This window comes from Mustela erminea, chromosome 10 (genome assembly GCF_009829155.1).
Source record: "Mustela erminea isolate mMusErm1 chromosome 10, mMusErm1.Pri, whole genome shotgun sequence".
Lineage (NCBI taxonomy): Eukaryota > Metazoa > Chordata > Mammalia > Carnivora > Mustelidae > Mustela > Mustela erminea.
Window position 1 is genome coordinate 33603121 of NC_045623.1, and position 16870 is coordinate 33619990.

A 16870-nucleotide genomic window follows, 5' to 3' on the forward strand; every position below is an offset into this window, starting at 1 on the left:
TTAAAGAAGTAATTAAGATTAATTAAAGCCATAACAGTGGGACCCAATCCAGTGGGACTGGTGTCCTTAAAAGCATGCATGTGAGGACACAGCAAGAAGGTGGCTGTCTACAAACCAAGGAGAGAGGCCTCACCAGAAACCAACTCTGCTGACATTTTGATCTTAGAGTTCTAGCCTCCAAAACTGTGAGAAAATAAATTTATGTTTAGGTCTGCCAGTCTGTGGAATCCTGCTGTGGCAGCCCAAGCAAACTAATACAAACCAATCTACCTAAGCTTTTTAACATAGAAGGGGAACCACACTTCTTTGGCCATGGAATTCAACGATGCCTAATACTGCATTCCGCCTACACGTTCTGGCCCTTTTCCTCCTTTTTACTGAATATGATTTACTCTTCAAGGCCCTGCTCCAATGCTGTCTCTTCTGGGAAATCCCCGCTGGCCAGTCTTATCCTCTCTGAAGGAAGCCACTCCTTAGAGCTAAGGTCTATCTGGTCTTAGATGGTGCCTGTCTTCATTATCATCTCTCCTCGCGCCAAAGTCTTACAATTTTGTGAACTCACCCCCCCTCTCAGCAGAGCTGTTTAGAGAGAAAGCACTTACTAAGTGTTTGTGGATTGATTAATTACTTGTCCTTGATAATGAGACGAAAGCGTCTCAGTTTCCTGAGTTTCTATACTTAGGACACATCCTGAGAACAGCCGAGAAGGCAGAGCAAACAGACTGCCACAGCTCTGTGTAGCAACATCGATGTGACTTCTGAACCTTCACAGTAGCTACCCCCCACCCCCATCATGTTCAACTGAGACCACCCATGCCTGGCTGGTGACAGAGCAGAGGTGACAATGCGGTTTCCTTTCACCACAGCGAGTGTTACTCAAGCTGCTTAAGAGCAATAACCAGTTTGTTCTCATTCCCGAGGCTGAGTGGGCTTGGAGTAATTTGTGCAAATCAGACCAATGAATCCTTAAGCCCCTTGTTATTCTGTCATTCTAGACATTGCCTTAAACCAACAGAAGCCCCGCAAAGTACGGACTGCTCTGAAAAGAGGTCTCAGTAGTAGCTTTCCTACCTTGACAGCAACAGTGGCTTCCCCCAGATGAACCTACCTCATTTAGCAGGCTTCTGTGGCAAATGCTATTAAAGCAATTCCCTTTGAACCTTGCATTTTACTTTTAAAGCCACTGGTGGAGTTAACTCTCCCTTTCTCCTGAAGACTGTATCACCTTTAAAACAAGCTCATCATCCACTAATCCATTTCCAAACCCAGTTCGGGAAGCTGGGTTAAGCACAGTATAACAGAGCGAGACTGTGGCTTGATGGAGCAAGAGTTCCTTCTTTATCCTAATTGGCAGAGTCCTCACGAGGGAAGGCAGAGCACCTGGTTCTAACTCCAATTTGTCTTCCGTCCATGAATAATTCATGCTGCCTTTATGCAACCAGCCACTACAACAGTAGGGGATGGTCCCTCCCTGAGAATCACTGGCCGAAGCCTGGTTGGAACAAACGGTCCCTGCCCAGCCAGCAGGAAGCTTTGGCTTCTGCAAATGTGAGAGTTCTTGCTCAAGGTCAGGTTGATGGCTACTGAATGTTAACTTACAGTATTGTCAATTTGGTATTAGTGATTTCCAATATGGTTTATTTAACTAAGGCTGACCTGCCTCACCTTTTAACCTTTAGAGGAATGCAGGCTGCTTCCTGGCAATTGAATATGCTGGTGAACATATGGTAAGAATACATGTATTTGAAGGTCTTATAGGCCTGCATATATCTGAAAATGGAATAGTAACTTGGAGTGATTTTGTGTAAAAAGAGAGGGAGAGGGAAAAAGAGCTAGGGAGGGAAGGTGGGAGGAAAAAGAAAGCAAGAAATCTGATCACATCACTCCTCTGCTTGAAACTTCCACAGCCCCCATGGCTCTGAAGCTCTGAGTTCTCATTGCCTAAGCGACCCTGAAGAATGTGCCTCCTGCCTGCCCCTCTAGACTCATTCCCTCACCACCCCTTGTTTACTGCACTGCAGCCATACCAGCATTTGTGAGTCCTTGAACTTGCTCAGGGGCTCCTCACAGACTTTCCCTCTTTCCTTCTACCTTCCCCCCTCCACCCACCCCCTCACATCCCCAAGCTTCCACCTGACTCCTCCCTCAGGTGGCAGCCAGGAGACTGCCTTTACAGGTCTGAGTGACCTCAGACTGAGGGAAATTCATAGCTCTCACCCCATACTGTTAGGTTCCCTGGTGATATATAAGGTCTGTCATCACAGAAGCTGCTGTGTCTTTGTGGATTTTACCTCAATTGTAACTAAATTCTAGATTCGACGATAAGCTCCAAAAATACAGGAAACCCATCTGCCAACTCTGTATTCCCAGCACTTAGCAAGTGTCTGATGCTAGAGAAAAAGTAGCAGGAACAAAAGGATAACTGAATAAATGAACAGACTTATGAATGGGGATGGAACTACACCAAAGCCCAGCTGGATCATTCTCAGCCTGTTGGCTTGTTTGTCCGGTGAGATTCTTGCCCAAGTGGAAGACGGATACTCTCTCCTAAAGGAATGATGAGCTCTCAAACAGGTGAGAAAATGTGGACAACTCCACCAACCTCCTGCGTCTAGATTTTAAAGTCTAAAGAGCAGCTCCTTTAGTTAGCTCGACTGAAAGGATCAAGAGAACTGAGACCAAAAAGTCTCTCTCTGTCCGACGCCCCTGAAGAGCACAACCAATCAGCCAGCTGGCAGCGGTTTCATTTGAAGGTACCTTGGAAATCTCTTGAGAGACCTCTCGGAACCAAAATACCTGGTTCTTCTGTGACTACCTCAGTAAGCCTCAGCCTCTGCATTTACAGAAATGGGAAGGACAGCATCTGGTAGACATTCCTTCCATTTCTTCCCTGCACTTCCCTGGCACTGACTTCTCCCTCCGTTATGCACAGAAAGCCCAGTGCTCAGGACCCAGGATACTTTTAGGAGCTCATCAAAATGATTTAACTTCTTTTAAGATCAGAAGATAATTAATATAATCTAGCCTGGATTACATGCATCATTATGTCAAGATGTCATAAACTAAAAACGTTGCTATATTTATCAAGAACGTTTAATAAATAGAGAAAGGTTTAAGTGTTCAGGGCCTACAAGAGTCATACTGTAGCCCTGTCCCCAACCCCTTCTTGGAGATCTTCCTCTCCCCTACTGTTCTCTTGGTTAGAGCACTGCATTCTTTTAAGATTTTACTTATTTGAGAGGGAGAGAGCAAGACAGGAGGAGGAGCAGAGGGAGAAGCAGACTCTGAGTCTGCTGAGTGGGAAGCCCATCTTGGGACTCCATCCCAGGTGTCCCAGCATCATGACCTGAGCTAAAGGCAGACACTTAACCGACTGAGCCACCCAGGCATCCCACAGCACTGCATTCTTAGCACCAGTTTTGTGTTGTCTTTTTTTTTTTTTTTTAAACAGCTCTGTGCTGTATTTATTTTTAAAAATCTGCATATAAGTGGACCCACACAATTCAACGTCTTCTTGTGCAAAGATCAACTGTACAATGTACAACTGTACAATGGGTGTGTAGTGATCGTTGCTGCACAACAATTCAGGATTCTATGGACAGCAGGGTTTGTTTCCAGCAACCAGTTTTGACTCTGCTCCTGTGGTTTGATTGTACCCAGACCTACACCTGGCCCAGGCTGGGCCTGACAGAGTTGCCTCCACTCAGTACTCATCCTGGCTATGGTTAACTAGTTGGGTTCAGAGGGAATATTTGGGGATGGGCCTCCTTCATCCATGCTCCATCCTCCTCCTCCAACTGGGATGAGCTAATGTCTTCCTTATGAATTTAGACTTGCTTCTGAGATCCAGCCAGTCTGACTAGTCTCTCCCTGAAAGAAGATGAAAACTGGGGAGCTGTTATTTCCCAGCACATGGAATTAAAGCAGAGAAAGCCAATCTGAGGCAGAATAGGCATTGCCCAAGGGAACAGAGAACTAAAATCGAAGGTCCCAGACATATTCTAATCTTGGGCTGGAGGCTGTTTCTGGGATTGCTGGCACCCTGTCTCTTGGCATCTCTGAGACATCAGCAGGGCTGAACAGGATAGTGGTTCCGGGCCTGGGGTCAGGGGCTCCGCTGCCAATATGCAAAGCCCAGTTGCTGTATTCCTGCTCCATCACCCTAAGCGAAGTACTTAACATCCCTGTGACTCCATTTCCTCTATCATAATAGGGACAGGTGAGAATTAAGTGAAGTAATCTATTAAAAGTGCTTAGAATACAGAATAGAATACAAGACCAGAAACAGACCCATAAATATTGTCAGTTGATTGCTGACAATTGCAAACAATCGCAAACAGTTCACTAGAGAAATGATAATCTTTATAACAATTGATTTGGAATAATTGGAAATCCATAATCAAAAAAATTGACCTTCAACTAATAGTTTGCAACATGCACAAAAATTAACTTGAGGGGCCCCTGAGCGGGGCAGTCCATTAATCATTCAACCCTTGGTTTTGGCTCAGGTCATGATCTCCTATCAGGAGTGGAGCACCACATCTGACTGCGCGCAGTGAGGAGTCTGCTATTAAGGTTTCTCTACCTCTCCTCTGCTCCTCCCCCCACGCACACGCACCCCTCCCCCCACCGAGCTTGCTTGCTCTCTTTTTCTAAAATAAATAAATCTTTAAAAAAATTAACTTGAAATGGATCATAGACCTAAATGTGAACCCCAAAACTATAAAACTTCAAGAAGAAACCATAAGAGAAAATCTCTGTGACTTTGGGTTAGACAAAGATTAGATAGGACCTAAATTTATGGTTCTTAACACAATCCATTTTTTAGAAGGTGATTAACTGGACTTCATCAAAACTAAAAACTTCTGGTTTTTTGGAACTTTTTGTTTTGTTTGGTAAGACACCATTAAGAGAAGGACAAGCCATAGATAGAAAATATTTGCAAAAACACATGTCAGACAAAAGACTTAAAATATGTAAAGAACTCTCAAAACTCAGTAATAAGAACACAAAGACCCTAGTAATATTTGAACAGAAACATGACCAAAAGCAAATTTATGTGTAGCAGATAAGTCCATGGAAAGGTACTCCGCATCATTACTCATTTGGGAAATGCAAATTAAAGTCACGAGGCAGTTCTGCACCACATCACAAGAGCTAGGCTAGACCCAGAGCAAACCCACAGCTAGTGAGGACGAGAAGCACCTGGAACCCACACACAGCTGATGGGAACCTAAACCCTACAGCCCTTTCAGAACTCAGTTTGGCTGTTACTCCTAAAATTAAATATACACTTAATATAGGACTCTGCAGTCCCACTACTAGATATTTTCACTCAAGAGACATGAAAACATATGTGTACTCTCAACTTACACACAGATATTTGTAGCAGTTTTATCCATCATCATTATCAGAAACTGGAAACAACCCAGATACCTTTCAGTTGGTCAACAGAGAAGCAAACTGTGGCCCCCTCATACAATGGAATACTTCTCAGTATAAAAAGAAATTAACAACTGATGGTGATATTGACATGAATGAATCTGAATGAAAAAAGCCAAATTCAGAAGCCTACATATCACACAAACCATTGGTATTTTTTTATGTTCAATTAGTCAACACATGGTACATCATTACTTTTTGACGTACTGTTCATTATTTGCATTTAATACCCAGTGCTCACCACACGTGCCCTCCTGAATACCCATCACCCAGTTATCCCATCCCCCAACCCCCTCCCTTCTGTAACCCTCAGTGTGTCTCCCCCAGTCCAGAGTCTCTGGTGGTTTGTCTCTCTCTCTCTGATTTCGTCCTGTTCGGTTTTCCCCAAACAAAATACCGATGGTTCTCCACAGAGAAAGGGAGGGAGAACCATCGGTATTTTGTTTGGGAAAAGGCAAAACTATAGGACAGAAAACTAATCAGCAGTTGCCAATGGCCAGGGTGGGAAGAAGACAGGCTACAATGGGGCATGGGGAACTTTGGGGGGTGACAGAATATTCTCTATCTTGCCTATAATGGGGCAGCACGACCGTAGGATTTTGTCAAAACACAAACCTGTACACTGTGGTGAATGTATGTAAGTTATATCTCAACAAACCTGGGTTTTAAATTTTTAGAGGAAAACAAAGTCATTTCATTTCCTTAAACTGGTCCGAGGGGGTTTCTGTGACTTACAATCAAGGGTCCTGAATGATAACAAACACCGTGCTATGGGAATTACACAGCACAGTGCAGTTTCATCTAGAGATGGGGTTAATTCATCCTTGAAAATCCATTAACTCTCCCACAGAATACAGTGTACCTTTTTTATGTGCAAACTGGTACAAGAATATGTAGATAACACCAAACTTTGAGAACTGCTGAGCTCTACAGAAGGAACTACATGCAGGGGCCTGGACTCTTAATTCACAGCACAGTGTTTCTAGTCAAATTACCCTGGTTCAAACCCCAATTCCACTTTCTAGCCCTGGACAAGTTACTTGACTTTGCTATGCTTCAGTTTTTTTCATGTGTACAATGGTGATAGTGGTACCTCACTCATAGGGTCTTAGCGTAAATTAATGTATGGAAAGCCCTCAGTCAAGCTCAAGTCAGTAAAGGCTGTATTTGTGTCATCTGTCAGCTGGTCAGATAGACCCACATTATAATCCCTGCAGTCAATGAATATCCATTAAGCTCCTACTATATACAATGAATATCCATTAAGCATGATATAGGACCTGTTGCCTCAAGCTGCCCACAGAGAAAACTGACCCTCTCTGTTAAACAGGTGAACTGAGCTTGATCTAGATTCAGTTTGAGAATGTGAGGCATTCAGGAGCTAAAGCTACCTACCCACAGGGGCCTCGCCAAGACTTTTGAGATAATTCCTAATATTCCAACAAACAATCCATCTTCCTCTGCCAGCACCATCAAGGCCTGCATGTAGAGGATAATCTGGTAACCAGGAAAAAAAAGTATTAACAAAGCAGCCTTTATTTGGGAAGTCCAGTCCTCAAAAAGGGGTCACTCGAAGTAGCCCACCACTAGCCTTCTTTTTCCTCACCTCTCTAAAGTTCTTCAGTCATGTTCTCCAGCTAGTCTGGTTTCCCTTCAGTGTGGGTTCTTTAATCTCAGCTCCTTGCCCCTGTTCAAAGACCATCACATTTTACTTGGGTGTCCACTCCAACAAGGCATCCTGCTTGTTAAGACACCTTGAACCTTTTATTTAGCTCCTCGTGCCTAAGCTTTCTCTTACATCAAAATGGCTTAATATCACCCGTTCTAGTGATGCCAGCAGTTGCTTAAGTGTCTGCCTTTGGCTCAGGTCATGATCCTGGGGGCCCCGAATTGAGTTCCGCTCCCTGCTTGGGTTCCCTGCTTGGCAGGGAATCTGCTTCTCCCTCACCCTCTGCTTCTCCCTGCACCCCCACCCTGCTCATGTTTTCTCTCTCAAATAAATAAAATCTTTTTTTTTTAAAATCACCTGTTCTATCTCCCTCCCCCCATGAAATTAGGTAATCAATGTGACAATGCCTTATCACCCACAGATGTCAAGGCAGAATCATTTTATCTTTCATTATAGGATTACCTCCCTTTATACAACCGTTTTTCTCAAATGTTGCTTGTAAATTAAATCTAGATTTAAAAGGCCCGGAGATGCTCAGAGCATGAGGAAATTTCATGGTGGGGAATTCTGTCAAACAAAGCAAACTGATATTTGGCCTATCCACCCCCCCCAAACCTTACCCATGGGTATACACTCTAAGACCCCCAGTAGATGCCTGAAACGAAGGAAAGTACCGGACACAGCACATATACTGTGTTTTTCCCCTACATATGTATTCTGACAAAGTTTGATTTCTAAGTTAGGCCCAGTGAGAGATTAACAACAGTAACTAAAAATAGAACAATTACAACAATGTGCTCCAGAACAAGTTGTGTGAATATAGTGTCTCTCTCCCTCTCTCAAAATATCATACTGTACTCACCCTTGTTCTTGTGACCATGTGAAAGGATAAAATACCCGTGTGAGGAGATGAAGGGGGGTGAAGGACGCAGGCATATGACATAGTGTCAGGCAACTAATCACCTGACCAGACGTCGTAAGTAGGACCCTCTGCTTCCGGACCACGGTTGACCGCAGATAACTGAAACCCCAGATAATCACCATTGACATTCCCAAACCTCCATACCGAGTTCATTTAGAGGAGGAGGTGGAGGAGGACGCAACAAACATCACGAAAGCAATCTTAATTCACTTAACAGTTTACGGGTTTTCGAGCCACTTTCACGCACCTCTCACCTGACGCCCATTGCCTCCCCCAGGAGACAGCCGTCAGGTATTATTCTCCCCAGCTTCCAGATGAAGAAGCTGAAGCACAGTTAGGTTAATGACGTGCCCAAGGTTATGAAGCTAATGGACCAGGGCTGAAGGCTCGGATGTCTCAAAACTCTTACCCTTGACCTGTGCAAAACAGTCCAAGAATTAAAGGAACCAGGAATCATCTGCAGTCTGCAGAAATGCAAATAACTTTCTTTAAGCATTCATGGTCTCAAGACCCTGAAATTCTAAAACCAAAGTCTCCAACACATAAAATTCTAAATAAATATAGAAGACTGCTGACATCTTCAAAGCAGAAAGGCAGTAAATGCAATATCGCCATGATAAAAAATGATTAAATGCTAATCATACCAGCTGAAATATCATCAGATTTTGCATTAACAGCTACAATTAAATAGTAGACTTATTAGCTACATTATATTTAAGTGCATCCTGCCAGAATCTTTGTATTTTCCCACCAAACATAAAAAAAGACCTTAAATCAACTTTAAGGGATGGAAAGAACCAAGATAAAATGATGTCACCCATATTTATAGTGGAGGAAGGAGCCTCAAAGACCCCGGAGGAAAGAGCTGAGGCCTGCAGGTTCCAAATGTTAGTTTGGAGGAGAGTATTTTAGGCAGAGGTAACCTTCCTGCTAATGAGATTCTAGATAAAACTTCTAAGTAAATTCAATCTTATCTCCCCCCCCCCCCGCAAAAATATCTAGGAGGGCCTGTAGTGCACGCAAAGTCATCTGTTGGGAGGAAAATATCCTACCAGGAGCTAATCCAAGCTCCCCTGAAATCTGAAAGATGAAAGATGAACAAAGGCCATTTCTTTATTGATCAGATGGGGCCACCTTTCACTTTGTACGCTGTCAGTCTTGGATGGATGCCTAGAAGTCTTGGGTGAATGACCAAGAATCCCTTCTTCCTCTGATTTTTCCCAGCTTCTCCCATCTTGATAGCTTGCACCGTCCTCCAGGGTCCCAGTGTTATCCAAGTTTGTACCACTTGGTTTGGACCACAAAGATCATGATTCTTGCTTCCATTCTGTGGAGGGAGAAGTTAGAGAGGATTCTCAGTCAAAAACTTCTTAAGTTCTCCATAAGCATTGTCTATGATCTTTCCCCTTCTTCCATGTAAAACCACTGCAGGACAAACAAGATTACTTCTTGGAGGAGCAGATAATTTTTTAGAGCCATCTATGCTGGCTTAACAGTAGGCTATGTGTTATGAAGTTAAAAGTTTTCTTTCTTACCAAGAGTAAAGAGAAGTGATAAAGGGGGACAAGAAAAACTCACCCTGCCAAATAGACCTAAAAGCAAGTGTGCCCTTCCAAAGTAGCTTTTTGTTTTGCATAATCTAATTTAAATTTTCTATTCCCATCCTTCCTCCAGAATAGTCTCTCCCAGTGGAAGAGATGCTTTAAATAGGCATACCTTATGATTTTGTTCATTGTAAACCACAAGTAGGTCATTTTTTAAATTGACGTATAATGCTCATTAAGTCCTCATCAACACCCATTTCATGTTTATTTGCCAAATTCCACACCACTGTGTGGACAGAAATGACCAGGGCTTTGTTGATGTCTGTGGTTGAACTGCTTTATGGCCAGATTGTTCTGAACATCCATGAGCAATGGATGAATGGGTCACCTTCCCACCTATGCCTTTGCAGAGTTACGCAGCTCATGAAAGACTTCAACTTTTGGAAACCTGGTGATGTTTATTTGAAAAATTCCAGTTCAAAGGATTCTGAAAATTAAATGTCCCCATATATGAGGTCCTTGTTTAAAACTCTGAAAGGAAAGGGAACAGATCACGTAGACGTTCACCAGTTAAAGATCCTGAATTCATATACGGTCTGCAAGAATGGGTTCATCCCTTCATTTATTCAGTTATGGGTTGTCTGCCCATTATTTGTTGAGGGTGAAAAGTCCTGGGATATATTAGTGAATAGAACAAGACAGACTGTGTACTAGCTCTTGAGGTGTTCCTGCTCTAGTGGGAAGAGAGAAGAAAGTAATTAAAATAATTATAGATATTGCTAAGATGTAAGAAAGAAAGATATAGGAGACAGAGGTAGAGAATAAAATGAATGAGACATGCCTATTTTCAGGAAGGAAAGCCACCCTCAACAGGTGACAGTTAAATTGAGCCCTGAAAAATGAGAGGCTGTATCATTCCTATAGTACTGAGGGACGAACATTTTCAGGAGAAGGAGACAGCCCATATCAAGTCTCTGAGGAATGAAAGGGTTTGGTGTATTCATGGCACCAAAAGGAAACTTACGTAGCTGGGGTGAGCTCAGAGACGTAGGCAGGGGCTAGATGATGCAGGATATTGAAGGTCATGGTATAGAGTTTTCATTTTATTCTGAGGTATATTGAAAGCTGCTGGAGATTTAAATAGAAAAGTGACATGACCTAGTCTGTTTTTTATGGCCCTGGCTAGTATGCAGAGAATGGACTGCAGGAAGAAACACGTGGCTGTGGGGAGACAAGAAACTGTTGTAGCAGTCCAACAGGCACTCAGGAGAGTGGCCCAAGGAAGAAGTGAAATGTAGAGAAGAGGACAGACTCAACACACCTTTCTGAGGTAAAATCAAAAGGACTTGCTTGGAAATTAGATGTGGAAATGAAGGCAAGAGGAAAAATCATGGATAATTTTAAACTTCTGACTGGGGTGGGTGATGATACCATTCATTAAGATGGCGAAAATAGCCTCGGGTTTCTTCTGTTCTAGTGTGATGGCCTGTTTGTGGTACACACGTGGGGCCCTACAGGATTGGCCCCACAGGGTTTTTCATTTTCTTTCTAATAGAGCTTCCTGTGGGGAGAGCTTTCTTGACTCTTTTGTACTTCTAGGGAACTAAACACACACACGTTAGCCAAGATGGTTCAAAGGAAGACTGAGACCCATGTCAGCCCTTACTGTCAGGTTTCCCAGTCCCGACTAGTGTGCAGAGTGTTAGCAGGCAGAGCCAACTGCAGCTTAGTAATGCTCAAGAGAACAAGAAAACAACCCAAACATAAAAATCACATCTTTCTCAGGAGTTAGGACTTGTGTACAAAACGTTTGACATGAGTTGCATTATTGGATGAACTGAGCAGAATTCACACATACACATCTACCAGCCACTGGAATCAAGTCCTTTAGAGAAAACCCAAATCAAAGATGGGCAGTTGCTCACTGGTCAGAGGAAATTAACTTCCTTGGGAAAGAGTACTGAGAGATGAATTTAGGCTCTCCTGCCTGAGATGTGCTTCTCCATTGAAATTTGTTGTCAGAGACTCTTCCAGACCATTAAACTCAAAGCTAGTAGCTGGAAGCCAATGATTCAGAGACATTCTCACCTCTGTGGAACTTGAGCACCTCTTGAAGGCCATCAGTTTAAGGTGGATTATGATGCTGGGGCCTAACCAATTAAAATGGCTTTGGGGATAGACATTTATGCTTTATTCCATAGGATTCTAGACACCTCTCTTACTGTCTGTGTAGCTCTTAGTGGGAACACAACTGGCATGGGGTCATTGGCCATACATTCTCACTTCACCAGCTTACACCATCAATACTTCTGTGTTGTGGAAAACATGCTTATGAGAATTGTTAAGGGAAATCTTGAAAAGATAAAGACATTGCAAAAGAATAACTCGGTATCTAAAGGAGTAATGAAAGGGATTGCAGAATTCATTCCACTGCTCTGGATCCAAATCCCAGCTCCCTTGTTACTAATTAATAGAACATACCATCAAGACAAGACTTTGGAGAAATGAGAAGCACTTCAATAAGACATACCTAAAAGGGGGACAAGGCTTTTACCATTTCCTAACCATTGTATCCCTATGTTTTCAATTCTGTTTACTCTTTTTTAATTTAATGAGATTTTTATCTCTGCGTTGATTTTATGTGCCCTCATCATTTCTTTACTGAGCTCTACCATTTTTCAAAATTTTCTTCTATTGTCTTTTCATCTCCTTTTCAATGATTTTGTGTGTGTGCACCTTCTCCTCCCCAAGAGATACTACGTATAGTAACTTTAAAATTCCTTGTCAAATTCATAGAACAATCCCTCTTCTAAGTTCTGTATGTTATCTGACTTCTGCTTACTCTTTCCTCGTTTGTTCAGATGCATATGGCCTAATGTGTTCCTTTTTGATGGTTATTCACATTTCTTAGAGTAATTCTGAGGGCATCATCAGCTTAAAGTCTTCCATGAAGAAGGGAAGCCCAGAGTTTCAAATGTAGTGTGTTATCTCAAAAACCTTCTCACCAAATGTGCCCTCGACCCTGATTGTGCATTTCTCCTCCCGTCTGTTTAGTTAGGATGTTGATTTGTGTTGCCGTCTGGCAAGCACAGTTTCGTCCTCCCTCCCCCTCCCACTGCACACCCCGTTAGCTAGGAGACTAGGGTGTTCTGCACACGGTATAGGTGCACCCTCCACGTGACTCCCCTTCAGCTCCGCCACACCTGCTCTTCCGCTGTTGACAGCTGAGTCTACATAGGGCCACGTCCACTTCTTCTTTGGCCACATTTCTCTAGATCCCAGGAACCTGAATGGAGGACCCTACGGATATGAAGACTGTAACATGTACTTTTTGAGAATTCTGACTCTGCTAAAATCTGAGACGGTTTTTGGGTTCTGGGCCTCCACCCTTAGTGTTAGTTTCGATTTTTAAGAACTGGCCAGATTTTGTTCAGAGTGAAGTTTCTCTATTTCATCAAAGATGGAGTTTTATTCCTTTTTTTTTTCTTCATTTTTTCAAGTGGAGGATTTTCATTTTTTTCTAGAAAAGGTTTTCCAAAACCTTCTTCAAGGTTTCAAGGAGGCTTGGTAACTGAAAATATTTTTACCTTGACTTCTTTAACTGAAGGTCCTCTCATTCACTCCTTGAGCCATGGCAAGCTTGCTTCTACCTCCAGTTGATCAGATTGCTTTCTCAAAGATTACTAGTGACTTCCTAATTGCTAAATTAAAAGTCTTTCATCCTGTTTCTTTTTCTGTTATCGTAATATCTTTTTTTATGATTGAAGTATAATTAACATACAGGTTATATTAGTTTTAGATGTACAATTTGAGTCAACAATCTATGCATTACTCAGTGCTCATCAAGAAAAGTGTGCTTTTAATCCCCTTCATCTATTTCATCCACCCCACACCATTTCCCCTCTGTTAACCATCTTCTGTATCCATTCACCTATCAATGGACCTATCAATGGCTGCTTCCATAATTTGGCTATTGTAAATAATGCTACAATAAACATAGGAATGCATGTATTTTTTCACTTTATATTTCTTCTGTTATGGCTCTTAAATGCCCATTCTCTTGCTCTTTTTCAGTTTTCCTTCAATTACAGCTATTCTCCCAGGGTTTTTTGTTTACATGCTCTTCCTGATCAACTCTATGCCTTACCCAGGTTTAAACTGCCCACTGTACGCTTTACTCCCAAATGTCTCTCATCTATCCTGATCCTCTCTTGAAACTTATACCCAATTTCCAAAGCCTGCTTGACACCTGCACGTGCACAACCCCACTGGCATCTCCATGTACGTTCTAAACCACTATTTTCTAATCTACTGACTCTCAGAATGTTAATTAGTGTTGTGTTATTCATTTTAAAGATTCACACACTATTAGTTTCCTAGGTTTGCAATAATAAATTACCACAAACTGGATGGCTTAAAACAATTTATTCTTCACAGTTCTGGAGGCTAGAAGTCCAGAATTAAGGTGTTGGCAAGACCATGCTCCCTCTGGAGTCTGAAGAAAGAATCCTTCCTTGCTTCTTCCAAGCTTCTAGTGGTTGCCAGTAACTTAGCTTCTCTAAGCTTGTTGCTATGTCACCCCAATCTCTGCTCTGTCCTCATAAAGCCTTCTTCTCTATGTGAATCTTTCTTGAAGCCTCCCTCTTCTTACTCTTACTAAGACACCATTCATTGGATATAGCATCTACCCAAATACAGTATTGTCTCATCTTCACTTGATTACATCCACAAAACCTTATTTCCAAATAAGGTCACATTCACAGGTACTGTGGGTCAGAACTTCAACATATTTTTCGGAAGGACACAACTAACCCACTACCTCATGACAAAATACATTTTGGAAGTGTTGGTTTAAGCAGAATCAGACAGATTTCGTCACTAAAGAACTCCTCAGAGCCTTAACAGGCTAATGCAAACGGTAGGGGGTTTGTTTTGTTAACATCAGATTCAGGTGTGCAACATGATTTGCTATTTGAATACACTGCAAAACGACTGCGAGTGAGTCAACATCCATCACCACACATAGCTACAGACTGTTTTCTCCTTGTGATGAGAAATGTTGAGATTTACTCTCTTAGTAACTTCCAAATAGTCAATAGAGTAGTATTCACTATAGTCACCAGGCTGCATATTATATCCCCAGGACTTATCTATTTTATAACTGAAAATCTGTACCTTTTCACTCCCTTTACCCATTTTGCCTACCAGACACCCCCTACCTTTGACAACCACCAGTCTGTTCTCTATATTTATGCACTTTGATTTGTGTTTGTTTGGGGCATTTTTTTAGATTCTATGTCTAACTGAGATCACATAGTATTTGTCTTTTTCTGTCTGACTTACTTCATTGCACATAATGTCCTCAAATTTCATCCATGTTGTCATAAATGGCAAGATTTCATTCTCTTGGGGTGCCTGGGTGGCTCAGTGGGTTAAGCCGCTGCCTTCGGCTCAGGTCATGATCTCAGGGTCCTGGGATCAAGTCCCGCGTCGGGCTCTCTGCTCAGCAGGGAGCCTGCTTCCTCCTCTCTCTCCCTCTGCCTGCCTCTCTGCCTACTTGTGATCTCCCTCTGTCAAATAAATAAATAAAATCTTTAAAAAAAAAAAAAAGATTTCATTCTCTTTTTATAGCTGAATAGTATTCCATGATATATATTGGACACGTTTTCTTTATCCCTTCACCCATCAATAAACATTTAGTTTGTCTCCATGTTTTGGCTATTGTAAATAATGCCTCAAAACACATTGGGGGTGCATTCCAACTGCTTTCCAAAACAGCTAAATATGCAGGTCCAAAAAAGGAAGGTACTTTTCCAACTGCTACAGGTACTCCAAAGCCCATTCATCTCCTTCAGCATCCCAAAGATCAAGTACATGTTCTGCTCAGCTATAAAATAAAGTGGCAAACCTGTTGTACCACTGACATTACGGGACAGTTGCCTATAAAACCAGACTTCTGATGCTGGGCTCCAGCTGCACTTTCTCACAGGTCATCCTCCTCCTCTGGAAGATGACCAGATGTCTAGGCGACCTCTAGATCATGTTCATACTGTGCTGCCAAAGCTGTGTCCATGACAACCTCTGGTGGGGCAAGAGCTAGCATGGCGACAAACTCCCAAGTTAGGGTCTAGAATTAGTTTTCTAGCGAGCCACAGGAAGGGCTTTTTAAAGTTGTAGTTACTTTTGGCAGAAATGTCATAGTTCTGAAGGTACTTCTCTCTAAGACAAGAGATTTTGCCTTAACTTTTCTTTCTTCAGTGTTCACTTTGTTGCCACAGAGCACAATGGGGGTGTTTTCACCTACTTGAACCAGATCTCAATGCCAGTTAGGCACATTCTTGTAAGTAACCCTTGATGTTAAATCAAACATTGTAATGGCACACTGGGCCAGGAAGTAATAGCCACCTCTCAGCCCACCCAAATTTCTCCTGACCAGCTGTTTCCCATTGAACTTAATAGGTCCTCGTTGGTATGGAACACAAGGGGATGGACCTCAAAGCTCAACGTGGCTATGTACCTCTCAAGTTGACCAGTCAGATGACATTTCACAAATGTAGTTTTTCCAGTACTACCGTTGCCAAACAATACAAGTTTGCTCACCTTGGGCAGTCATTATACTGTTGCTTCCAGAAGCGTCTCTGGACAATCTGACAGAGCAGTATTTCATTCTCTTCGATGCAACTGTAAATGGAATTGTCTGCTTGTTTTTCTGATAGTTCATTATTAGTGGGTAGAAACACAACAGATTTCTGTATACTGGTTTTGTATCCTGCAAATTTACCAAACTTATTAGTTTTCACAGTTTTGGGGTGGTGTCTTTAGGGCTTTTTATACATAGTATCATGTCATCTGCAAATAGTGACAGTTTTACTTCTTCCTTTCCAGTTTAGTTGTTTTTTATTTACTTACCTTGCCCAACTGCTCTGGGTAGGACTTCCAATAGCACACGAAGAGAGTGGCAAAAGCAGGCATCCTTGTCTTGTTTCTGATCTTCAAGGAAAAGCTTTTAGCTTTTCCCCATTGAGTATGATGTTAGCTTTGGGCTTGTCATATATGACCTTTATTATGTGTGGCATATTTCTTCAATACACGTTTTGTTGAGAGTTTTTATCATAAATGGATGTTCATCAAATGCCTTTTCTGCATCTATTGAAATAGTTACACGATTCTTCTTATCTTACCTTCATTTTGTGAATGCTGTGTATCACACTGACTGACTTACAGAGGTTGAACCATTTTTGAATCCCTAGGATATATCCTACTTTCACATGTTTGATCCTTTTAAGGTATTAC

At 42.1% G+C, this 16870-nt stretch overlaps 1 pseudogene; it reads right to left on the reverse strand.

The window, feature by feature from the left end:
* Positions 1 to 15560: 15560 nt before the first annotated feature.
* Positions 15561 to 16549, reverse strand: LOC116568183 (annotated as a pseudogene).
* Positions 16550 to 16870: the final 321 nt, after the last annotated feature.